Consider the following 26,539-nt stretch of genomic DNA (forward strand, 5'->3'; position numbering starts at 1 on the left):
TTCCTGTGACTTATAAGTGTGTATGCAGCCGTTTCCATTTCACTACACTTTATAAAACAAAGTCCCCCGCCGCGTCTGTCTGCTTGTGTGTATGTATGTTCGCGATAAATTCAAAAACAACTTACTGAACGGATTGTCATGCGGTTTTAACCTATCAATAGAGTGATTCTTGAGGAAGGTTTCGGTGTATAATTTTTTAAGGTTTTGTGGTAACCCTTGCGAAGCCGGGACGGGTCGCTAGTTTATATTTATTCGTAAGCTTGCATTGCAATGTCACTTTAGGCTTAGCCTGTAATTACTAAGATTCTAATACTTAGATCTAATAAATAATATGTTGTGGACTCTTTTCTTAATGCCTTTTTACTTATATACATTTTACGACTTTTAAATATTTGACGCTGTCATGTTTTTCGAATAGTATCATAAACATGTCAAGAGGGAAAAAATAGTGATATTAAATTTGTAGAAATATACTAAATGTATTTGAATTTATACGCAAGAACACGTTGATGTAGGTATATGTATCGTGTTATCCCGCGTGTCAAGGTATTGGTTAATTGGTATGATATGGTGTAGCGCCGTTTGTATCAGCAAAGGAACCAGATCGACAGAGCTACTTCTGCTGCTGCTTTCGCCTTTGTAATACCTACATATTAGTATACATTGATGCTGTTTTCTCCCCCAGGGTATTTGTCTGTCTGTATTTTAGGATTTCATTAGCTAGGTATCCAAAACAAACATACGAACGCAAATTATTTTCATGTTTTTAAGGGTGAAACCCTGATCGTGTGAAGAGATTTTATTTTCTTTGACAAATACAGCATTTGCATTAACTATAGATAGATGGGGTGTTCCATGAGAACGTCGTTTTCGAAATGCTTAAATTTTGTCTTGTGTCTTGTATCATCATCATCCTGTCCTGGCCGGTTTCGGCCAGGTGTCTGCCAGGCCAGGCCAGGTGTGTCTTGTATGGCAACTTCCTGAATCAACTGCGTAAAGCTCGAGAAAATACTGCCAATAGGCTAGGCTAGAAGATAAGTTTTTTGTAAAGGATCAAATATCTATATTGGACCCATGAACCCATGACGTTGAAGCAAAACACGATTAAGTTGGAGCAGTTTTGTTTGCATGTATTGCATTTATAAAAGAGCAGCTTTCGACTAGGAGGATCATGTTTTTAAAATAGGTATTTGTAAGTATAGGTATATAGGTACGTAGGTTTGTCTGTAGGTAAGTATAATTTTTGGTTCTAGAAATAATAGTAGTATAACCTTAATAGTGATGTCTTTCACGTATGCAAGTAGTACGTACCTACTTGCATACTACGTGAGAAATAAGAAGAGGAGTAAAATAAATTTAATATTACTATACATACACAGTATGTCCAAAGAAAGAGCGCTATGATATAAGCAAAAGTTATTTTTTAGGGTTCCGTACCTCAAAAGGAAAACACGGAACCCTTAAAATATCCGTCCGTCTGTCTGTCGGTCTGCCCGTCTGTCCGTCCGTCCGTCCGTCCGTCCGTCCGTCCGTCCGTCCGTCCATCCGTCCGTCCGTCCGCTCGTCCGTCCGTCCGTCCGTCCGGCCGTCTGTCTGTCTGTCGAGACCCTTTATCTCGGGAACGAGTGGAGGTATCGAGTTGAAATTTAAACCTTTTATATACTAAGGTCTACGATCCTTTGAAGATAAATCAAATTGTAATATTATGTATGTACAGTCAACGGTAAAAATATGGGTGTACAAATCATCTCAAAAATATGTCCCATAACTCTTATGTCAGTGAATTAAGAACTATGGGACATATTTTTGAGTAAGTTGTCTACACCCATATTTTTACCGTTGACTGTATGTACCTACAGCATTTCCAAAAAACAGCGCTATGTAAAGTAGTTTTTTTTTTTTTTAATAGGAGGCAAACGAGCATAGCCCATGGAACAGAGGTCATATCATAAGATTGGTAAGACCCACATATTTCTTTGTCCGTCTTTCTACCTCTGTGAATGATCATCCCGCAAGAATTTATTCCTATAGTACCAGTGTCTATTTTCATGTCTCATTCCTTAGTAATTGCTGCTTAGTAAATTCCTGTTTGATAGAATAAAAACTTAAGTTGTTAGGTATTAGGGTGTTAATAATTTCGTCTAGATTGTAAGTTTTGTAAAATGCAAGGCTAACATTACACACGACTAATGATGATGATGACCAACAAATCAAGCATTTACATTTGATGAAGTGAAACTGCTGATGAAGACCAGACGGAACACCTTAACCCTTTACCTACGGGTGTCAACCAGAGTTGCCAGTAAGGCAACACCGCTGCAGTACGGGTGTCAACTATAGTTGATCGAAGTAATGGTCGTGTTCAACATTTTTTTAAAACAAAACGAGACCTTGTGGCTTGGTAATAGCAGTCACATTATGCTCTGTGATTAGTATAGATACAAAGAAAAAAATATCATAATATTTCGGTAGATGGCTCTGACATTAACATAATTTTAAAATTACCGCTTTTTTGCTGGCAACTGGAGTTGACACCCGTACTGCAGAGGTGCTAATAATTGAATTCAATATGGCGGACAATAGTGTTGTTTTCAAATTTCATCGACTTACTATGAAGTATTTGAACAAATTAAATTATTTTTCAGAAAATATTTCAGTTCATCGACTTGTTGTCGATATGAGAGTATGGCGTGGGAGTGTTTGGAGTGTTATTTTTAGTGTTTTTTTACCGTTTTTGGTTAAAATATTGGAATTTAACATGTTATAAAATCATTATTAGGTACTACCTAGTAATACTTGTACCTAATAATAATTTGACCACAATCATAACTTGTTAAATTTCAGTTTTACATTTACTAGATTATCGATATATCGACAAATGCGTCGATAGACGCACATCACTATTTTCCATAAGTGGCAAATTGTTTTAGTGCAACGTTTTTTGTGATTGTTATTTATGCATTATTTTCATAATTATCGTTATTTAAGTGTTTATTTGTGTTAAGTATATTATAAACTAATGTTCTTAAACGTAAACTTGTGAAATCCGCGAGTAGTAACTTAAAAATCTTCAATTTCTTAGTGACTGGTATATTGCTTGATAGCAGAAAAACAAGTGAATATTATTACTCCAAGTGATTATTTATTGATTAAGCACATTATACTTCTTATGTGTGTGAAGTTTCAAGTGTGTAGCTGTAATACTTCAAAAGTTACAAGTAAGTGAAATTATGCCTAACCGCTGACTCTCGCCAAAACATGCCCGTATTGGGCGGTGACGGAGCGATTTAATAGCCCGTAGGTAAAGGGTTAACGACGCGTATTTCACGTTTGGCGATATGTCGTCTTAGTTAGGTACGTTTGATCTGCAAAGGGTGTATGTATCTTCGCGATAGACTCAAAATAGGTATTGTGATACAATGAATGGTATTATAAACAATTTTTTTTTTCATGTATGGACATTCCTCGATGGCACCAAGTTGCAACCGGAAAGCGATGATCACTCGGCAAATCAAGACTGTAGCAGCCATATCTAAGGAGATTATGAATACCTTTTCAATAATAGTTTATTTTTTGCTATTTGATATGTAAAAATGCACGTCAATAAGATGGCAAAATGTTGTTAAGACTGCGTCGACCGTCCAATTGCACTCTCATTGGGGGAATTAGGTTTTCTAATAAATACAAGGCAAATACACCAAACTTATAACACCTCGAGAGTCAATTTGTTTGCCCAATGTGTATTGAGGCTCATATTAAGCTTAATGAGAGAGTGAGACGCAATGACATTGGACAAAGAAATTGGACAGGATGGTGGAATACCACCCATAGTCATTAATATACTTAAGAACAATAAAATATACGAAGAGTTTTATTGTATTATTTCAGTAGTTAGTGCCTTTGGGTAATTTTAGGCAGGAAATAGGGAATATTACGCAAAATTCTGCGTAGGGGGCGTTACTAGCACTAACCCCAGGACCTACTGCAAAACACGAAAATAAGAATTTCGATATCTGCCTCTCTGCATATCGACGGAGAGGCAGATAACGAACTTTCGATTATCGTGTTTCGCGGCAGGCAGTTTGTAAACAAATCAACTTGATGCATCAATGTCATACTGAAAAGTTGACAAAAAACTGTTTAGCCCGCTCCACACTCGTGTGGGAATCGCGGCGCAAAGCCATAAGTTACTCTATGGTTTACAATACATGCTAGTGCTGCATTCTGGCAACACTTAAACTAACCACCACAACTATAGTCAGACCGTGAAAAGTCTGCAGCGGATTTGATAGGCCACACAGTGCAAGTGTCATTTTATTTTAAACGTCAAACATCTATGAAATTATGACGTATGAATAACACTTACACTGCGTGGGCTATCAAATCCGCTGCAGACTTTTATTGGTGCGACTCTAAACAAAAAGCCTAAACATAGCCTATACATACAATAACCAAGTTCTGGTCTCAACTGAAATATGATATATGTTTGTACTCTGTGCAGGCAGATTTATAGAAGATCAGTTGAACTCTAAATGAATGAATAAAAATGGTTTTTATAGTTTGTCAAAGGGCTGTCTCATTTCAAACATATAGAGAGAATCATACTATCTTTGTCTTACACTAGTACTAGCACCCAAAAGAAAAGGATGAGTATAGTTTTTTTGTTCTTATTTACTGACAAATTTGGTTTGACTAACTATAGATATGTTATTGACATATATATTTCTATGAACTTCGTACGAAATATAAAAAGTATCTAAGTAATAAGTGGGAATGTGAGAAAAAACTAGTATCTTAATATTCATTAGGTATACACCTACATGCTCATTATTGAATCATTTTTACAAGCAGTAACATCAATAGGTGTCTCATTTAATATAATCCGACTAAATTACATTTCAGCAACACCTCCATATTTCACAAAATGAATCAAGACATTATCCAACCTATATAATCTTGACGTATATTATATCAAAGACGCCTGTACCTAATATAAACCAACCAAGTAACGAATTAGCTATACCATCATATTTAACAAACAAATTTATGACGTTTTGCAACCTTCTTATTTTGGCAAATATATTCCGACACAGCCGGGCATGTATATTGTGAAGGGTGGTATTCCATCTGTCCAATCTTGGTCCAATGTGTATTTGCGTCTAACATTTTGCTTAATGAGAGAGTGAGACGCAATGCATATTGGACAAAGATCTTAAACAAGTAGAATACCACCCGAAGAGAAAAATTGAGTCTCCGGGCTGTCAGGAGCCTCCGTGACGTCAGGACTATGATGCCAAGTACCTAATATAAACCGACCAAGTAACGAATTAGCTATACCATCATATTTAACAAACAAATTTATGACGTTTTGCAACCTTCTTATTTTGGCAAATATATTCCGACACAGCCGGGCATGTATATTGTGAAGGGTGGTATTTCATCTGTCCAATCTTGGTCCAATGTGTATTTGCGGCTCACATTTTGCTTAATGAGAGAGTGAGACGCAATGCATATTGGACAAAAATCTTAAACAAGTAGAATACCACCCGAAGAGAAAAATTGAGTCTCCGGGTTGTCACGAGCCTCCGGGACGTCAGGGCTATGACCGGGCCGGGCCCGCACCGTGCCACGTCCGGGCCCCGGTGATCACGTGACGCTCTCCATAGAAAACGAAGCTCCGGAAGCTCCGGCCCGGCCACGGCCCGGTCTAGCGTGAGTCATCCTTAAGGCGTGACAAGCAACGTCAATCACAATGATATGGCGTAGCGATGGCGACCATTGAAGATAATATTTATTCTGTATGAAAAATAGGGAATCTAAATACTTCATAATTTTTAAAAGTTGTTGAACAAAAGTGTCACCGTTTGAGGAGTACAATCTATGTTTTAATTATTTGCTCGTGTTACAGGCCACACCCGGTATAGTAGGGGAGCCCACGATGCTAAATCGGGATTTACTCGAGCGTCGTACATACCTGTTGGAATCGAAATATTAGATGTTAAGAAGAAAAAAAGTTATACAAAGTTTTTTTTTTCCAGCGAGCCGGAAAGCGTCTACAATTTTTTTTAATTTTTTCTATAACTTAATATAACACTTATTTGTAGGCATTTTCTTAATCTGACGAACACAAGTTTGACATTAAGGAAATGCGTGCAAATAATTATCAGATTTAGTAATAGCACAATTATAGCGTTAATTTGGACTAATATGACCAAATCCACAATCTGCTTAACAATTTGTTGAACCCCCCACCAACCCCCCACCAACCAAGGGCTTAACATAGATGGCTAAAAGGGGTAAAGGTAGACTACACGGGGTAGCAAGATATCACTCATATCTTAATCTGACGCGCTCGAGTAAACACAAAAATCCCCTCTTTGGCTCCCCTACCAATACGTTAAATAGGTACATACAGCATGGTTTCGAACACCATCAGAAATGTCAGAAATGGAAGCCGTAAACCGGGAACCAATGGAAATTTTGAACGTGATGACTGTTAAGATGAAGTCACGTGATTATTTCCATACATTTTTTGTATTTCGATTCTCGTTTTATACCAACGATTGTCATCTTGTCCAGGCCGCCTAATATAATGTCATGAAATGCAAAAGAACTGAACTTTTACTATGATTTGAAGTTTGAGAATCAGCTACTAAAATGACAATATAGGTACCTAAATATTGTTTTTATACTTACCTTGCCTATTCGTAAAAACCTTTTCAGAAGGGTTTTGAAGAGCGCACGACAAAATACGTCGACTTGAGAGCGTTAATTCCACTCAAGTGAATCTCATAACAAATAATGTTATGAATGGAATGGAACATGCGGGACTACTTGCTCAAAATAAATAAAAGGAAACTTGTCTCTCAGATACTGTTTATTTGAGCAACACTTGTTTTGCAGCCTTTTCGTGAGTACGAAATTAGACATATATTACAATGTTTATTCCCAAATGGAATAATACTACGAATAACAAATATAATTTTCTCCGCTGCGAAGCAATTTTATCTATATGTTTATTTAACAAATCCAATAGAATTTAATTTAATGGGCTTTTGCCATATATAGGTATACATATTTGATTGGATCTGGGACCTTTTCACTAATAATTATTGCTATTAGAACTTTGCTAATTGACTTCTTCATTGCAAAATTGTTACCCACACGAATATGTAGGTACACCAACGCAAACATTGAGCCAGAGTTTGGGTAACCTACTTTTTTTTTCATATTTAGACACACGGCAGTGTATCGAGCGGGAATGTAATGTTTAGAATGACAACACATATAGTAAATAATTAAAAACTTTATGTATTTTCTGGCACTAAAAAATTAACGTTAATGTCACTAATATTGATACGAAACAGTAGCTTTGTCACTAATTGAATGCGCGGGGTTAATCCTGCTCACGTCTCCTGAATCACCCTGTATGTAATTTTATTTCATGTTACCATTTTGTTACAGAAAATCACACTTAAATACGAAGCAAACTCATAATATGGTCATTAAGTAGTATAGTAGTGCAGTCGTTAGTAGTATTCCAGAGCAGCTTACAAGCATTAACTATTAGCTAAACGCCAGTAAGCCGTTAATGTCCCTTGCTTTACAAGCCCACATCGCAAAAGCAACAAAATTGCTCAGCGAACCATGAACGCGCACGCAGCCAATAAGATCCGAAGTTAAACTATCCCATTTTGGTAGTGCAGTAAGCGCATAAATTACAATGGGAATAAATACACATATAAATGTCGTCGCCGGTACTATTTTAGCAGTTTTGCAGGGCGATACGATCATGCGATTTATGAATCCATTGTCTGGGCGCGGAGCAACTATTCTCATTAGTGTCCGGCAGCCGCGCGTTATGGTGGTGCTTCGTATGAACGATTTTTAAGGTTCCGCTTTTGTACGGTGTGTTGCCAACAAGGGTTTACACTTCGCGGAGTAAACCCTTGTTACTGTGCCGTAAAATTAGGTAGCTATAGTCCTTAAGTCCAACTATGGTCCAGTTTGGAACGATGATTCTTAACGAGCCTGATTATTTTGGAGGTTAGACACTAATGCTCTTTCTATATTACATAATTTGAAAAATACTATTTAAACATATTTTACTGTATTTGAATTTGGACCATTGAATTTGGATCATAGTTGTAAGTTGTGGACCTGAAGTTACCTGATTTTACGGTAAGTAATTATGCAGATTCGTAGTTATAGGCATATGTAGTAGGGCAGTTGATATAGCTACCATTATCTTCCTTGTTTATTATCATGCCACGTTTTCTAGTTCTGCACATTTTCCAGCTTGCGAAATGTTATTTCACAAGCGATTCGGTTTTTGTGAATATTTTTCCTTGCCAATAAACATTAATATAACATGTAGGCAAGTAACCTCGTTATAATGTAGGTATTGGCAGCCACGGAATCCTTCTCCAAATAGAGCTATCACACTTGATGAGGTGAAACACAAATTACAATAAGTGCAAACTTTTTATGCTTCGGCAACTATATCCTTCACTCTAGTGTGTTATTTTTTACTACTTAACTTAATTACTTATTGTCTTGGCGATACATTTTTCTCGACGCCTCATTTATAGTAAAACAAATAAAGTGATTCGACCCTAATTATGCCATCTAGGGACCCTGGAACTCGCTAATTACGTATTGAATTGTGTGGGAAACGTATCCGTCCGAACGCAATGATAAATGAATTTAAATATAATTGGAATTAAATTCAAATTGCGTTTTTTGTCAATAAATGCGGACCAGTACCTAAAGGTATACTGTGTTTAAGTAAATACTTAAAATGTGCACAGTTATTTATTGTTCTAAATGACGTAGGTACCTATATATATTATGCGGTGCCGCAACAACGTGACGAAACAACTCGTGGGTATACATTTTGAATAACTTACATTAAGTTAAATTCTACAAGTTATTGTAGCAGAAATTCCACACAGTCATTACGTTTCGGTAAACACAAACTTGCATTTAACACTCGCGGAAACTGCATTAGCAAAAATGCACCAGACTCCCAAATCCCAAACCTAACCGCAAATTTGGACCACGTGAACCATTCATCGCCTTAATAGCGACAGGCGGAAGGTAGCGGAGAATTATGACGTCACATAACGTGCTAATGACGTCATAACTGCATTGCCCCGAGCGCCGTTGACTTGCCTGCAATGGATGCGATGCAATTTGCTAAGCAGATCCCGTTCGCGACTCATTTTAACTGGTTTTACACTCTACGTGAGGGGACTATTAACTTCTAGTTCTGTTTACAAGATTGCTTTGTATCCTGGCGTGGGTTTGCAATGGACTAGCTTTGAGATTTGTAATGGGAGTGTACAGGTAACCAGATCAAAATAATTATGTTTTTTATCTCTGCTTATCATAACTGCAAATAGATACCTATAAGAAAGAAATATAACATCAATAACATCACAATGGTATTTTAATTAGAACACAGGTAATATGCTAGTCATTTTGAGATGTTTACCAAAATTTACAGTGTTAGACTTCTTTCTACAATGTATTATAGTGCATGACAGGACTGGTATATGCACCAGCAATGGGACGTAGATACAGGCTATTTTTTTATATTATTATGTCCTTTTGTGAATCTAATACAATCGTATCTTGATTAATCAAACACAAGTTCTAGATGTAAACTAATGGGCATAATTCGATCAGTGTGAAGTGTTAATTGTTATGGCTAATGTCCAAAGATACAAACTAACAAGATTACAGTTGGCTAAGCGTAATCATAGGGCTGGCAGTAATACTTACGTTTGTTTTGAAGACTAAAAGTGAGAGTAGTGATGGAAAACTGTTGGTTGTGTAAAATAAAATTGTATTCAATTTTACTCTTAGTTTACTTACCTATATTTATTTATTTATTCGTGTTCGCAAATATGACCAATGTATCCTACTAAAAACCTATGTAACGTAGGTACTAAAATGTGTTTAAGTAAGTATATGAAATTACGTTTTTAAAGATTGACATTGACGTGGGTTTTCACGACAATATTATGTAATGTTTTTGAGGCTGAAAATAAAGCTGCTTTATTTAAAGTTATGCTCCAGTTTGTCATTATAAAATCCATCAACCTCTTAACTTTTAAATCTACATTTGTACATATTTTCTAAAATAAAAATTCTTATTACTTTCAGCCGACACGTTACACAGAGAATTTAAATAGTAAAAATTTAAATAACACATCGCCAAACTATCAGTAAACCTATTAATTTGGCCACTATTCCTCAGAAAAGTATATCACAACAAGTCCTACATTTTGTCATCAACATTAAACATGTAGATATTGCAAATGAAGTACAATTACCTGCACGTAACGCAAGACAATGGTCGCAAACATGTGTTTACTGCGGTAGTAAAACTACGGGTTACAGGAACTTACCTATTACGGTGGTTGAGGGAATACACGTCGAAATTGTTGAATTTAATTTATACCTATCGAGTACTCATAAAACCCGAGTACCCAATAGTAGTAGTTATAATTTTGAATTATTTTAAAATATCATATATATTATATCGAATACAGTTCAATAAAAAATCCAAATATATAAGGAATACGAATGGCTAGCTTAATAACCAAAAAATATTTTGTACCTACAATTTTGTATTTACTGAAATATGTATGAATAATTAAGAGGGAAGTATAGCACGTGATCGTCCATACAAAAAGATAAAACATTTTTCCACTTCTAAATATTTTCCATTCTCCATGATATTTAGTATGTTATTGACACAATGAAAAACTAGGTTTATAGGTTTTCCTTTTTTCAAAACTTGCAGCACGTTTTTCAAAATCGTTTTTAAAAAAAGCTAAACCTATAAACCTAGAATAGTTTAGTTTAGGTTAGTTTATTTATTTCATAATGATAAATTACAGTACCTATAAATTATTCTTACGCTAATCTATATGAATTTACATTATGATCGTCAATAATTTAGCATGCAAACGTAATTATACAATGTCAACAATGATAATCAAATTTATAATTTATAATTTAAAAAGAAATTTGAGAACTATCGTCAAATTGAAAAAAACTCAATAATTAACAGAATACATGTCTAATATCTCATAATGATCGTCATACTAAAACTAAGAGCGGTAATCATATAGGTAATAAGTTCAGAACGAATGTCAAATAAAATCAATTTTACATAAGCTAAGTATAATGTCAAATAGTTATTTCAATTTTAATTCCATGTATTCGTCCACTGAATATAATGGGTTATTCAATAAAAAGTTCCTCAGTTGACGTTCAAATGCTTCGTCAGATATTTCAGTTCTTAATTCGGCGGGTAGACGTTCGTCATAAGTTGGGCGACTCGCGGATTCTTACATGAAAGTGCCATGCGACGCGGCACTGTTCGCAGTCTTCCCGTCAATCTGATTTGTTTGCCGATGACTTCGACACGTTTGTATTATATATTATGCTGAAGCAATCGACATGAAAATCAAAGTGATATGTTAAGATTTAGTTAGTAGAAAACCTTTTCTCCCGAAATGGATTTTGTATGAAATAGTTACTTTTGTCAGTGGCTATACTTCCCTCTTAACGTATGTTTTAAATAGGAAAATACATACATAGATACAAGATTCCAATTGACTGAGTTGAGTGAGACAATTTGAACTTCACTTAATATCTTGATATACTATTATATAACTACACAATTGGAACTAAGAATTACATTCAACTATCGTCGAAAATATATTCGTGGTTTATTATTCTTAGTCGCTCGGTTTTTTAACCCTTTACCAGGCTGACATTTTAAAAATGTCAATCGAATGTCAGTCTTACTCATCGAAAATAGAACACATGACTGAAGTGCCGCATGTGGGAAATATATATCCCTTAGCCTGGTAAAGGGTTAGGTATATGGAGATAATAGGTGTACCTACGCGAATAATGTGTGATAGTTATTCAGTCTCATAAAAATATCAAATCTTCTAGCTAAACGTTAAGCCCTTTTTCTGTCACATGCGAAATTATAGCAAATGTATTTTTGCAAGCGATAAAGTACAATGTGACGCAAGCTTATATAACAATAAAAGCTATTTCAGTCCTAGTAGCACCTGTTTAAGCGAATTTGTAAGTTTGTTTACGTTTATCGAGACTTGGCGCAATAAACGTCGCACGTGAAAGGTGTGCAATAAATCAGCTTCAGGAGTGTCATTACAATCGCTTACCTGACACGAGCGCATCAACCTGTTCAGGTATTCACTTGTCCAGTAAGAATACGTCCTCTTCAATTACTCTGTTGTAACGGACCTTGGGATCGGGTAGCACTGGATCGATGGAGACATTGGGGACAATGCCTGTGAATGCAAGATCTGTACGGTTACCATCAGTTTGTCACTGACATAAACGCCGTCGAGAACGTAATTTACTTTCTATACATCTCGCTCGCACTCGCATATTAGTGCAAACGGGATGTATAGAAAGTAAATTACGTTCTCGACGGCGTTTATGTCAGTGACAAACTGATGGTAACCGTACTGGAGTCCTGTGAATTGCTCACGAGACCCTGAAAGTAAGGAAACTCTCATGTAGAGACGTTTGACGTGAAAGCTCGGTGAACTGAATCGGGTGTTATGATTACAGACGATACGTACAGTAGTACAGAATTGATTTTATCCAACGTTTAAAACATGACATTTATGTTAATACGGTACACTAAATTACAATTATGTCGACTTAAAATAATCACCTTACTGCCACTAACTGTACAAAAAATCTTAAGATTCTATCAAGCCCAGTATATATTACTACGCCTTAAATTGTTATTTTAAGTACTAAGCATTTATAAAACAATTAGGTATTTAGTGTGGTAGATAACTTAGCACGTTGTTTTGTAGCTGACTTTGTAGCAATCCATTTTGTTTCTGGTAAGAAGTAAAATTGAAATCATAATTTTTGTAGGTATGATAATATTATTAGTGCACAAATTGTCTAAACGTGTGGGTTCTCAAACAATATAATGGTGAGTACTTATAAGATTTGTCTTATTTAACGTCGGAAACATGCCCTTGTGAAGAATATTGAAGACCCTATGTTTCACGGAACAAATAAGCAGTATCTCCGGACACGCCACACAATTTCAGTCATAATAGATGGAGAGCTAGCTACGGAAATAGGTTTGCAATTTATAAAGTAAAGAAATCCGTCGAGTTAGTGTGCCATACTATCATTATTAATTCATTCGGGCGCCTGGCAGCTGTTCAGCGGTGGGTGTGAGAGGTGTCAAATAAATTGAAGGTGTACCTACAATTTATAGAGCTCTAAGTTTGGTGTGATATAATAGCTAATTGTGTATTTAATTCGAATATAACATTGCCAGGCGTTTTAATTGGGGGCCAGTGTCAAAGTAGTGTCAGGTGACGTCCAAGATGCGCGAAAAAGTGCCAAGTCATCTCATTTACAGGGTTAAATTTTATCGTGTTTCGTTACCCAAAGGGTGAAAACGGGACCTTATTACTATAAGGTCCTGTTTTCGGTCCCCTCTATAAATTGCACACCTTCAATTGTTTTTACAACCCCTTTGTTGCCCAACCACTGTCACACCCACCGCTAAACAGCTGCCAGGCGCCCAGATTAATTAATAATGATAGTATGGCACACTAACTAGAGGGATTTCGTTGCTCTATAAATTGCAAACCTATTTCCGTAGCTAGCTCTTAGGCCATAAAGGAATCTGCGTAATGACATTAATTTTCAATTTTCAAACTTACTTAGGAAAACAGGAAAAAGCGACATTATTTGGAAGAGGATTTTATTGAGTGTTTCATTAAAATTTTAGCAGCTTAATTATGCCCCTCGTAACATTAAAGTAAGTAGATATCAAAGGTAATTATGGCATATTATATATATATATTGTAAGTTAGGAGCCGATGTTAAGTAAATTCGAGTCAATATTATGTTTGTATTCATACCACCTCATTATTAGATTAGGTATCACCTGTATGTATATTTGTATAATCACTACACCTTATAAGACAAAGTCCCCCGCCGCGCCGCGTCTGTCTGTTTGTGTGTTTGTATATTCGAGAGAAACTCAAAAACTACTGAACGGATCTTCATGCGGTTTTCACCTATCGATAGAGTGATTCTTAAGAAAGGTTTAGGTGTATAATTTGTTAACCTGTGCAAAGCCAGGGCGGGTCGCAAGTGTATGATAAAGACCAAATACCCGAGGATGGTTGCTTTAAAGTCTTTAAACCATCGCGGTATAGCCTATGTATTAATGAACTTAAAAAAATGCTAGGTAATCTCTGGATACCTATACGAACAGAATTACCTACGTACTGCTTCTACCTATATAAGTCTACCTCTTGAAGCCCTACTCTGTATTTCCTTATACATACTCGTATTATCATTAAGGAGCTTTAATTTTACTCCACGTCCAAATAAATCTAATGATAATGTTAATGAACTTATACCGTTTTCAACCCGCTCTCTGTCTATCATGATCGCATTTTATCACTCGTCATGTCATGCGTCACTTTCGCTCTTAAATATTGGTTAGAATGTGACAGCCATTATGACAGATGATAAACCATCTTAACCCTTCTAGCGTTGTTATATAATAATAATTTGACACCGCGAGTCGTGGAAGAAAAAACTTTGCCAGTGTCACGTAAATATTCCTAGCCCGGCTGTGGGCTTTCCCTGAGGAAACTCACGGACAATTAAAGTTACTAAATTAAATAAAAACTAAATCTTACCAAAAGCTCAAGCAGGTGCTAAACTTATTTCCATCAACATTCAGGGCAATAAAGGACATGAATGAAAGTTAGTTTTTGTGACACATCATTTATTACTAATTCGAACATGGGCAGTTATTCTACATGTAAATCATTAAGCTAGCATAAGCACCTTATTTTAATAATGTCAGACGACAGAGCTGGGTCGTGCCAGAAATGGTTCTAAAATGATTTACAAGCAGACCTATCTAAATTTGTTAGTCCCTAAATTATCATTTGCCATCACATATGATTCTACTAAATTCTTTAACTTTAAATTTTGAAATGCTTCTAGGACGGAAGGAAAGCGTACACCAACCTCATAACAATGTTCCACCAGTTCAAGCCCGACGTGTGATCCTCCGCTGTGCCGGAGCTGATTTGCTGCAGCGGGAATCTGACCCGACACCGCAGAGCAACACCGAAGGACTAAGGTCTCAGTTTGAAGGTGACGTCACCTCCATCCAGCAGAAGAGCGAAATTCTTATGGCGAACTGCTCACCAGACACACTTGAAGTTTTAGGAATATGGACAGACTTCCATACTCTGATATGCGAACTGATTTCACATACGTAGTAACATAAAAACGAAAAACCCCAGTCAGCTGAAAGAAACAATTCAAGATTAATAACTAGTAGCATGTGCTCTGCTAACCTAAGAGACATTATATGATCTAAGTTTCTCACCAGCTGGAAATTCCTAGAGTGGACTCATCTCACAGCTGTGATACTCCCTCCCACCACATTGTTTTACCAGCAGACTGGAAACAAAGCGAAATGGTCAAACAAAGATTCAACAAGGAGTTGCACCTGAGGACATCCATATATTATCATATTCTACTTACTGTTTGTGGCAAAATAACAACAGCATGAGCTCCCTAGCTCATGGATGCAGCGGCTACTGCATAACCAAGCCTCTGATCGATGCTACCAGAGCATGATGTACTTCGCTTCACTGTTTTATGTATAAAAGATGCCCATCCAGGGCGAAACCCAGCCAGGAAATGATCTCAAACCATTCTGTCCCTGGGATGACACAATCAAAATAACAGTAACTAATGAAATTCATGGAATAATTTTATATGCAAGTATAACCCAAAGAAATAAATCATATTCAATTATTTGAATATATTTCAACCTATTTTGTATTTATAAATTAAGTTTTTGATTTAAATATTTATTAATATTATTCCATAAATTTAGGATTTAATTTGAAGTAGCAACACCATCAGCTTCAATTTGTTTCCTATTGGCAGAGTGCCTGTCATGTATATTGTTGCTACATCAAAGACTTCCTTGCCATAGAACAAAACTACACTATATTCGAGACAATCCTAAAAACGTTAAACTGAGCTAACCATACAAAGTGCCGTGTCACAATACCCCTCTCCCCGCTGTTGCGTTTTACCAAGGGTAAAACGCTCGCTGTCCTCAGCGACTATCTAAATCTAAATCATGTGTCACAAGAAACGAAAAAAAAAAACAAACAGAACAACCTCAACCATACTTAGTATGGGAGAACCCAAAACAAAACCACCACCGAAGTGATTGCCGCAGGATCGAGATTGCTATCCAACAGAAAAGCCAAAGTAAACCACACAACTCCACATACCAAAACCAATAAACCAATAAATTTTGAATTTTTTTTTATCTCGAACCCACACAACCTAAATACAAAAAAAATGTGGTATCCGCACAGCCGGAAAAATCCACATCGCAATATCCAACTATCCAGTAAACCATCCCTTGGTTCTACCAGCACAACTTTACCCAGTTGCGCTGGCAAAACCAAACCAACTGCCAGGACCGATGTTCAGCATACTCAAAATATTTCTCCGCTAGACCGGGCAAAATTAAAATCAAACAATTCCTACTACTAAGTTTACTAATATAAACTAGAGTAGCTAAATAACGAAATTTGCATTCCAAACTAAATTCAAAATATCCAAAATTACTAACCGCTAGTTAGCTAAATTATAATTATGTGTTATGTGCCTGAGAACGTGTGCTGAGAGAAAAAAATAAACGGACTACATAACCATATCGAAAAACAACGTCCGCGGTATGCAGTGCGCGCCCTGCGATACCTCACAAAATAAAGCCTCTCCTTCGCACACCAAAAAAAACAACGCCAATCCACACATGCACGGCATCCGCCACGTATTGGCTAAAACCATCAGCACCATAACACCCAAATTTCTGCGTGACCTCGCACGACAGCAAAAAAATAATCCCACATTAAAGACAACGCTCTTGACGTTAATTGAGCTATGGTTGCGCCGCTCCATACATTCATCGCTTTCAGTTCGTAGCATCCTTCCACGTTCATACTGTGTGGTGAAACAGTTATACCTGTTCGCCACGTCTCTGACAATTGGTGATTAAATATGACTTTGCAATATTTAACACTGTTGCTAAACTACAACCATAAAAACCTGTATGAGCTCTATTGTTCAGTCAACGGTGGCGGCGCGGCGAGCAGTACCCTGTACGCGGGCCGCACGTCCACCGTTCACCCTGTTCAGTCAACGATGGTGGCGCGGCGAGCAGTACCCTGTACGCGAGCCGCACGTCCACCGTTCACCAAACCAGAAGCTGCTACCTTCCCTTTCAGGTCTTTAATGTGCCATGATCCTATACAGTGACCATCTTCCGTCTCTAACTCGTAGACTAAAGGCGACAACACTGCCTTTACTCTACACTTAACATATTTCGGGGCGAGTTTCGCCATCCTGAAATTTTGTGCGTCACTCTGCACATAATTACGTTTCCATACTAAATCGCCTACTGCAAATTGTTCTGGACGTCTTCTCAAATTATAATTCCTAGCATTTGTTTCGTGTGCTCTCAATAAACGTAACCTAACCTGATGAAAAATATCCTTTAAAATCCCGAAATTACCCGCATATTCCTCCCTAGGTACACCCGGCTCGTAATCCCTATCTGTGTCCTTATAAAACGACCCATTGATAACTGGCTCTCTAGCATGAACTAAAAAGAAAGGAGACTCATTTGTGGTTTCATTTACCGCACTGTTTATTGCAAACTGAATTTGGTGCAATTTTTCATCCCAAGTTCTATGGTTCTCCTTTACGTACGAAGCTACAGCTGTCATGACCGTTTTATTGTATCGCTCAACCAGGTTTACCTGTGGAGTATATCGAGGTCCGTAAAAAACTTTAGGTACGTTATAACGCTTCATTAACTGTCTAAATTCCGATCCCGTAAACTGAACTCCGTTATCAGTAATTACGGTTTCGGGTACACCGTGCTTCAAAATGACATGGTGCTCAAAAGTCTTCGCCACCAACGCGCTGGTTGCGCGGCGAAGCGGAAAAAGAAGCGTATACTTTGAAAAGCAACACGTAACCACAAACAAAAACGTAAATCCTGCACGAGAGCGCGGAAGGGGACCTACCAAATCAATACTTAACGCTAACATCGGTCGATCACATACTTTTGGCTGTCCCATCAGACCTGGAGTCGCTTTCTGTGAATGCTTATAGGCTGCACAGGTATCGCAAGCCTTCACGAAATCGACAACGTCTTTGTACATCCCTGGCCAATAGTATGTCAACGACAACCGCCTATGAGTTTTAAATACTCCAAAATGTGCCGCGGTTGGTTCGCAATGATTCGCGTGTAAAACAGCGTTCCTATCACCCTTGCGCACTACCTCTTTCCAATCAAACTCTCGCAAAAGATTATACTTGTTTTTACTCAACCGGTACAATTTCCCTCCCCTAATACTATAGTTTGGGAAATTGGCCGGCAAAGTTTCACAACCTTTAAACGTCCTGTCATACCATTCGTCAGTCACGTCGTTAGGATTCACTTGGTTCACGGCGTCAACCTTCATGAGCCTGGACAGCGCATCAGGTACGACATTGTCGGAGCCCTTCCTGTGCTCAATATCAAAATCAAATTGAGACAGTCTGCAACCCCAACGTGCCAACCTTCCCGATGGATTTTCCAGGTTCATGAACCACTTTAGTGACGCGTGATCCGTAATCACCTTAAACCGACGCGAGCCTAAATACGCTTGGAACTTCTCAACCGAAAACAAAACCGCAAGAGCCTCTCTTTCCGTCGCGCTGTAATTACGTTCACACTTGTTCAGAGAACGACTAACGTACGCAATAGGATGCTCCTGGCCATCAATAGTCTGTGAGAGCATGCCACCTACGCCATATGAAGATGCATCAGCGTGTACCGAGAAAACTTTGCTAAAGTCTGGAACCGCCAGAATCGGAGCTGTCACTAATGCATTCTTCAAGGTGTTGAAAGCGTTATCGGCCTCAACAGACCATTGAAAAGCCGGGGCGTTCTTCCCCTTTGAAGTTAATTTATTTAAAGGCGCTGCTATACTTGCGAAGTTCCTTATAAACCGACGGTGCCAAGAGCACATGCCCAAAAACGTCTTTACTTCACGAGAAGTCGTGGGTATGGGAAAGTTCAAAACGGCTGAAACCTTCTCTGGGTCAGTTCTTAAACCTAATTCATCAACGACATGACCCAAGTACTTAATGGACTGTCTAAAGAACTTTGACTTGCCGAAATTTATCGTTAAATTAGCCATTTTCAACTTTTCCAACACACGGTTCAAAAAAAGCAGATGTGTCTGAAAATCTGACGAACATATGACAATATCGTCCACGTAACAGAACACCATACCATTCTCTATGTCACTGGTTATGTTGTGGTCAATGAGTTTATCCATGAGCCGTTGTTGTCGCGCACTCGCGCCACACAACCCAAAAGGCATGACTTTAAATTTAAATAACCCACGACCAGGGACACAGAAACTAGTTTTCTCCTGCGAACTTTCATTTAGCGGTATTTGCCAAAACGACGAGCTCAAATCAATGGTCGACAGGTATCGTGCTTCCTTTAAGCTATCTAAAATTTGCGGAATGTATGGCATGGAATACGAGTCGCCCTTTGATACTGCATTTAGTTTCCTACAGTCTAAGCAAAACCGCCAGTCCCCATTTGGCTTCTTCACTAAAAGTGCCGGGTTGTTCCAGGGACTTTCGCACGGAGTAACAACATCTAACTTCAACATCCGGTCTAATTCGGAACTTAAAGCTGCACGCTTCTCAGGAGAGAGCGGATACTGTCGCGTTCTAATAGGCTGGGCATCGCCAGTGTCAATTACGTGTTCGACTAACGACGTCCTACCTAATCCTTTTTCCTCGAACGAGATATCCTTGAACTTCCCTACCACTGAGTCGGCTAGTTCTTGTTGTGCTGAAGTTAAATTGTCGTATGCCTGAATGGTATTCACCGGATTTACTGAAATACTGGACAAACTTAAATAATTGTTTGGTCTTTCTATGTAGTCGATGCTGTCAAATAATTCTGGCGCTAAATTAAATGCGCGCCAGAAATCCACGCCTAAAATAACGTCCGAGACAATACTGGGCACAACATAAAACTGAATAACCTTTGTAACATTTTTGAATGTTACCGGAACAAAAATGTACCCCAGTGACTGGACTACGACGCCATTTGCAACGCTACATGTATTTGACTCCATTCGTTGGAGCTCAAATCCAAACTTAATAAAATCTTTATAAGACTGCCGTCCTAAAATTGAAACTGCAGCTCCTGAGTCTGCCAAACCGTAAATGTCAAAATTACACACCTTAAGTTTCAAATATGGCCGAATGTCACCTTCCCTAGGTGCGAAGAGAATCGTAGCAATCGAATTATAACTTAAGAATTTTTTCATTGAAGCACTCAATTTATCCGGAAAAATATTGCTACAATTCGGCCCTATTCGTTTTTTGTCTGTGAAACGGAACGTATTTCCGCGCTTTGACTTTGACGTTTACGATCTGTCTGCGTTGTCTGTGACTGCCGGTTCGGACAATTCCTCGCTATATGATCTTTTGTACCACATGAATAACAAATAATCTCGCCTTTAGATGGTTTAGCCCTGCATCTCTTAAAATCATGCGCAGTGCCACCGCATTTATAACAAGTAGGAACCGTGGCAGAGTTCTGTGCATGTGTGGATTGCGTGGACGAGCGTTGGACGTTCCTAACAGCGTTACTTTGTTGCCCACTCGATTTCGCTTGCGCTGGCGACCTACTAAATGTTTGTGAACGCTTGCTACTACTAACATCTACTGCGTTCACCTGCTTGGACTTGGCTTTATATGCGAAATCACTACTAAGTGTGTGAGCCGAACCAGACTTGTTGGGCTCAACAAAATACTGCGTACGCTGTGATGCCTGCTCTAATTTCCTACAACAATCCTTCAGCTCGGCTATAGAATCAACCTTTACTAATGCCAGTTGTTGTGAGAAGCTAGGCCTAATGTTATTCATCAAAATCTGCAACTTTTCCTCCTCCGGCAATGGATTCTTCAAGCGACCAAAAAGACAAGACATAATTGCAAAATAAATGTGCACTGGCTCTTCTAAACCCTGTGTTCTTGCAAGAATCTCACACCTTAGGCGAAAATCAAAGTTTGCAGGCTCAAACTCATCTAATAAAATGGTTTTTAAGTCATTCCAAGAAGAAACTTGTTCCTTTATACCTCTGTACCAAAGCAAACCCTGATCAACAAACAATTGAGCTGCCGAGTTAAACAAAACCACATCTGACACACCATAAGCCAACTTGAGTTCATCGACACGCTCTAGGAAAGACCTCGGATCTGTGTTACCATTAAACTTGACCCCCCATTTAGCCACATTTTTGTCTCCGGAGCAGTGAACTTGCAGCTCCCTAGTAGGGACTGCCTGTGAAACCTGAGTCACTGCTGCCACACTGTCGCTAGAGCTGCTGCCTGCCTGCCCTATACTGTCCAACTGTGCTAACAAAGCGTCAAGCCTATTTGTGAATTGAATCTTCTGAGCCAACTTCCCCGGATCTTCATCCACCTGAACCCGCAGAAGCCTGAAGTACAAATGACTACCCAGAGCCTTCGACCTGTTCCCGGAGTATCTATCCTTCGACTGAACAAACTTAGCTACTAAGGATGACAAATCATTTAATTTATCAGAAATAACTTTCAATTCTGACTCCGGGTTCAAATCTGTATCCAAAATCTCATCTGGCCGACACTCACCTACCAAATTCCTCAACTGTTTCCTAAGACCCTCAACTGTTGAGTGTGGTGTCTCTGACCTGATCTTTACTTCATAAATCAATTCATCGCGCAGCAAAGAGTGAAATTGCACAGAAGTGGCCATTGTATAATAAGTTTAACTCAAAAAATAAACAAATATGATGGCAAAAGATTTACAAATCCAACTCACACTATTGTAGTCTGACAATTATATTAAACAATGTTATATCAATGTGTTTTACTATGTTTTACCTTTTATCTGTGTATGTATATTTCCTTGTCTTTATTGAACTAAATTTTCTGACCCAAAATATAACAGTGAATGCAAAACCAAAATTGTTCACAATTTAAAAAAATCGTTCAAAAATCAAGTAAAAGTGTCTGTTCATAAATGTCAAAATTTCACAATTCGTTTTTTTTTTTTATACTTTCTAATAAAATATAACAATTTTTTTTGAATTAGTTTATTTGTGTGTAAAAATAACCTGTCCTATATATGTTTACTGTTATTAAAAAACTTTCGAGTCAAAATGTCTGAACTTATTTATACAAAGCTTCTCAATTTTTAAAGCAATTTCTGCACGAGCTTAAAAGCTTTCCGAACTTCGCCTTAACAAAGTGTCAACTCAATTCAATTGCAATACTCATAAAAGCTCAGCTACAATAAAATAGTGCATGAGTACTAAATTATGCACTAGAATTACACATTATTTTTTTTTATACTCAGAAAATATGTAAAATAACTTAAGTTACAGCCTCTTAAGTCTAAATCTCATGCATTAAAAGTAGCCAAATGGTACTTAAAGTTTGACACTTTACTTCCTGACAAAACGTCAGCACAATGTAACTAACTGAAAATTCGAGCATTTACTTCTAAGTTTTTACAAAATTACTGAATATCGTGCAATAATTTAGGCAAAACTCAAAGTGAAACAGCTAAAGCCTATACTTAACGTTGTCAGCGCGTACACAAGCAAAGCACAAGCTCAAAATTTTACCTAAACGTAAGTACTACTAAAACTTTTTTTACCTATATGTGATGGCAGTGATACAAACTGATTTATGATGGAAATAGAGCTTTAGCTAGCTAGCTATAGAGACGGAATCTGTGGGCGCCAAATTGTCACGTAAATATTCCTAGCCCGGCTGTGGGCTTTCCCTGAGGAAACTCACGGACAATTAAAGTTACTAAATTAAATAAAAACTAAATCTTACCAAAAGCTCAAGCAGGTGCTAAACTTATTTCCATCAACATTCAGGGCAATAAAGGACATGAATGAAAGTTAGTTTTTGTGACACATCATTTATTACTAATTCGAACATGGGCAGTTATTCTACATGTAAATCATTAAGCTAGCATAAGCACCTTATTTTAATAATGTCAGACGACAGAGCTGGGTCGTGCCAGAAATGGTTCTAAAATGATTTACAAGCAGACCTATCTAAATTTGTTAGTCCCTAAATTATCATTTGCCATCACATATGATTCTACTAAATTCTTTAACTTTAAATTTTGAAATGCTTCTAGGACGGAAGGAAAGCGTACACCAACCTCATAACAATGTTCCACCAGTTCAAGCCCGACGTGTGATCCTCCGCTGTGCCGGAGCTGATTTGCTGCAGCGGGAATCTGACCCGACACCGCAGAGCAACACCGAAGGACTAAGGTCTCAGTTTGAAGGTGACGTCACCTCCATCCAGCAGAAGAGCGAAATTCTTATGGCGAACTGCTCACCAGACACACTTGAAGTTTTAGGAATATGGACAGACTTCCATACTCTGATATGCGAACTGATTTCACATACGTAGTAACATAAAAACGAAAAACCCCAGTCAGCTGAAAGAAACAATTCAAGATTAATAACTAGTAGCATGTGCTCTGCTAACCTAAGAGACATTATATGATCTAAGTTTCTCACCAGCTGGAAATTCCTAGAGTGGACTCATCTCACAGCTGTGATACTCCCTCCCACCACATTGTTTTACCAGCAGACTGGAAACAAAGCGAAATGGTCAAACAAAGATTCAACAAGGAGTTGCACCTGAGGACATCCATATATTATCATATTCTACTTACTGTTTGTGGCAAAATAACAACAGCATGAGCTCCCTAGCTCATGGATGCAGCGGCTACTGCATAACCAAGCCTCTGATCGATGCTACCAGAGCATGATGTACTTCGCTTCACTGTTTTATGTATAAAAGATGCCCATCCAGGGCGAAACCCAGCCAGGAAATGATCTCAAACCATTCTGTCCCTGGGATGACACAATCAAAATAACAGTAACTAATGAAATTCATGGAATAATTTTATATGCAAGTATAACCCAAAGAAATAAATCATATTCAATTATTTGAATATATTTCAACCTATTTTGTATTTATAAATTAAGTTTTTGATTTAAATATTTATTAATATTATTCCATAAATTTAGGATTTAATTTGAAGTAGCAACACCATCAGCTTCAATTTGTTTCCTATTGGCAGAGTGCCTGTCATGTATATTGTTGCTACATCAAAGACTTCCTTGCCATAGAACAAAACTACACTATATTCGAGACAATCCTAAAAACGTTAAACTGAGCTAACCATACAAAGTGCCGTGTCACACCAGGTCAAATTTTCATATTATTTCATATACTATTGCTAAATTATCGAATATGGTATTCAAATAGCTCATAGCCGGCAGGTAGCGTCACAATCATTTACAGAGTTCTGGTGCACCATAACAAATGTACTTTATTTTATTTGTTTGCGTCGAATAATTTTCATCTCCAAATAAACGTTAAGCAAAGGACGCTTTTTGGACGAACTTGAATGCACAGAATTCGTGATATTTTGATAATAGTGGAACAAATACGCGCTGTACCTCGAAATCCGACTGCATAATGACTCAGTGTTTGCCATGTTTTATGCTAAATGCAAGGATGAAAAGAGCCTGCAAATGTATGCAGATCGCAGCGTGGGAAGGCAACAAGTGGCCGAGGAGTTTCCGAAAGACAAACAAAATCCTGGAGATCTTTTCGGACAGTTAAATTAACCACGGCTTAATTAAAACGTTAAACGGAGCTGGAATTTACGAATATATGCACGTAATTGCGGGTGAGATTTCGTTGCGTTCACGCATGGGATACGCTGCCAGTTTAGGTAAATATTAGGGATTTCAATTTAGCGTGGCAGCTCACAGTTTCGGGAAATACACATCACAAACAAAAACCAACATGACCTAAACGTCCAAAACTTATCGAATGACAACTGATGAATTTTGTGACCAGCGGGCTCAGCACGGTTCCATTTTTATCGACTATCACTATGCGCGTCCCTTTTGCACTTACATACTTGTTAGAACGTGACAGGCATAGTGACAAGGGATAAAAACGCGACCGTGCTAAGCCGCCTGGACATAATTCAGCACGCACAGTTGTTAGTGTTGTGCATTATAGAGATATTGTTGGTACTTGCTTACATAAATGTATTGCAACTTGAGACTCAAAGCTAACTAGGTAGGCTAGTCTTGGTGTATGTAAGACTAGGGCTATTTGTAGGTACAACAATGATTAAATGTTACTGTACAAATAATTGTACGGGTTCTATGAGTTGTATAGGGAGATAAGATATTTTATGAAAAGAATTACAAACTGTTTAGTTATTTTTCTGACGGTAAACACACGCACACATGTAGGTAGTCAGCTGCAGAGAAAAGGTACCACCCCTGCATACAAACTTAACTTCTATGCAGGCTCTATTCTATAGGTCTAGGAAAAAATATTGGGCACTCTACCCGTCTTTTTCTAACTGTATTAATGAGAGAGATGTCGTATTTTACGTCGAAGGCGAGATACTGCCACGACACTCCTATGCTAAGCCTACAGGATACGGTAAACGCAAAACTTTTTTACTTATACATAGATTAGGGCACAAAATCCTTGGATTTCGAGGGTACGTCCAAGGCAGGTATTATCAAAGAGAACGGGAGTTGTTTCCGACGGTCATTGCCCTTTGATCTCGCAATTAACGTGCCAAATATTTAATACCCTTTGTTCATAATCCGTCCTAAGGGATGGACAGGGATTAGCGGAATGCTTCTCCCTAACTCAGATTATTATCTAACACTAAGTAATATATTAATTATGTATATTATATTACTAAATTGATAATTATGTAGTCTCTGCGTGTTAGTAATCAGTTTGCAATTACGAGTAACAGTTGATTACCTGTAGTAATAGTGATTGTCTACACGAAAATAATTTACAGTTTGCCCGCTGTTGACAAGTGGAAACGTTGAAGCGGCTAAACAGATGGATGGATAGATGGCGCTGGCTGTCACGGAAACAAGTGCTCCGCGATCTTTTATTGCTAAAAATAGTAAATTCTGCCAAAATGAAATAAAAATAAGACTGACGTGTTAATAACTATACGTGAAAACTGTGGAAGTGTTATCTAAGTGCAGTATGACCAAGAAGTGTTGTAAATATGCAAAAGACTACGGACTTGTTAATGTTTATTTTTAGACTGAATTCTAACAAAAAAATGTTTTAAGTGAAAACCTACCGTTTTAAAATACATAAATACAGTGACATAAACAATAAAAACTGGCAAGTGAATAGAAATGTGAACATTGTAAATATAAAGTGACCGTTTCTACGTTTAAAATTACTTGGACTTTGACCGCTGCCATAGGATCTTGCT

At 37.8% G+C, this 26,539-nt stretch overlaps 1 long non-coding RNA gene across 2 annotated transcripts; it reads left to right on the plus strand.

Annotated features, from left to right (window-relative positions):
- On the plus strand, positions 1-26,539 carry LOC134796813 (uncharacterized). Of its 2 annotated transcripts, XR_010144997.1 has the most exons (3): positions 1-16; positions 10,681-10,788; positions 26,311-26,539. It is a non-coding gene; the product is annotated as an uncharacterized LOC134796813 (long non-coding RNA). The 2 variants fall into 2 exon arrangements; XR_010144996.1 differs by lacking the exon at positions 26,311-26,539 and having other exon boundaries at positions 10,681-10,812.

This window comes from Cydia splendana, chromosome 14 (assembly GCF_910591565.1).
Source record: "Cydia splendana chromosome 14, ilCydSple1.2, whole genome shotgun sequence".
NCBI classification, from domain to species: domain Eukaryota; kingdom Metazoa; phylum Arthropoda; class Insecta; order Lepidoptera; family Tortricidae; genus Cydia; species Cydia splendana.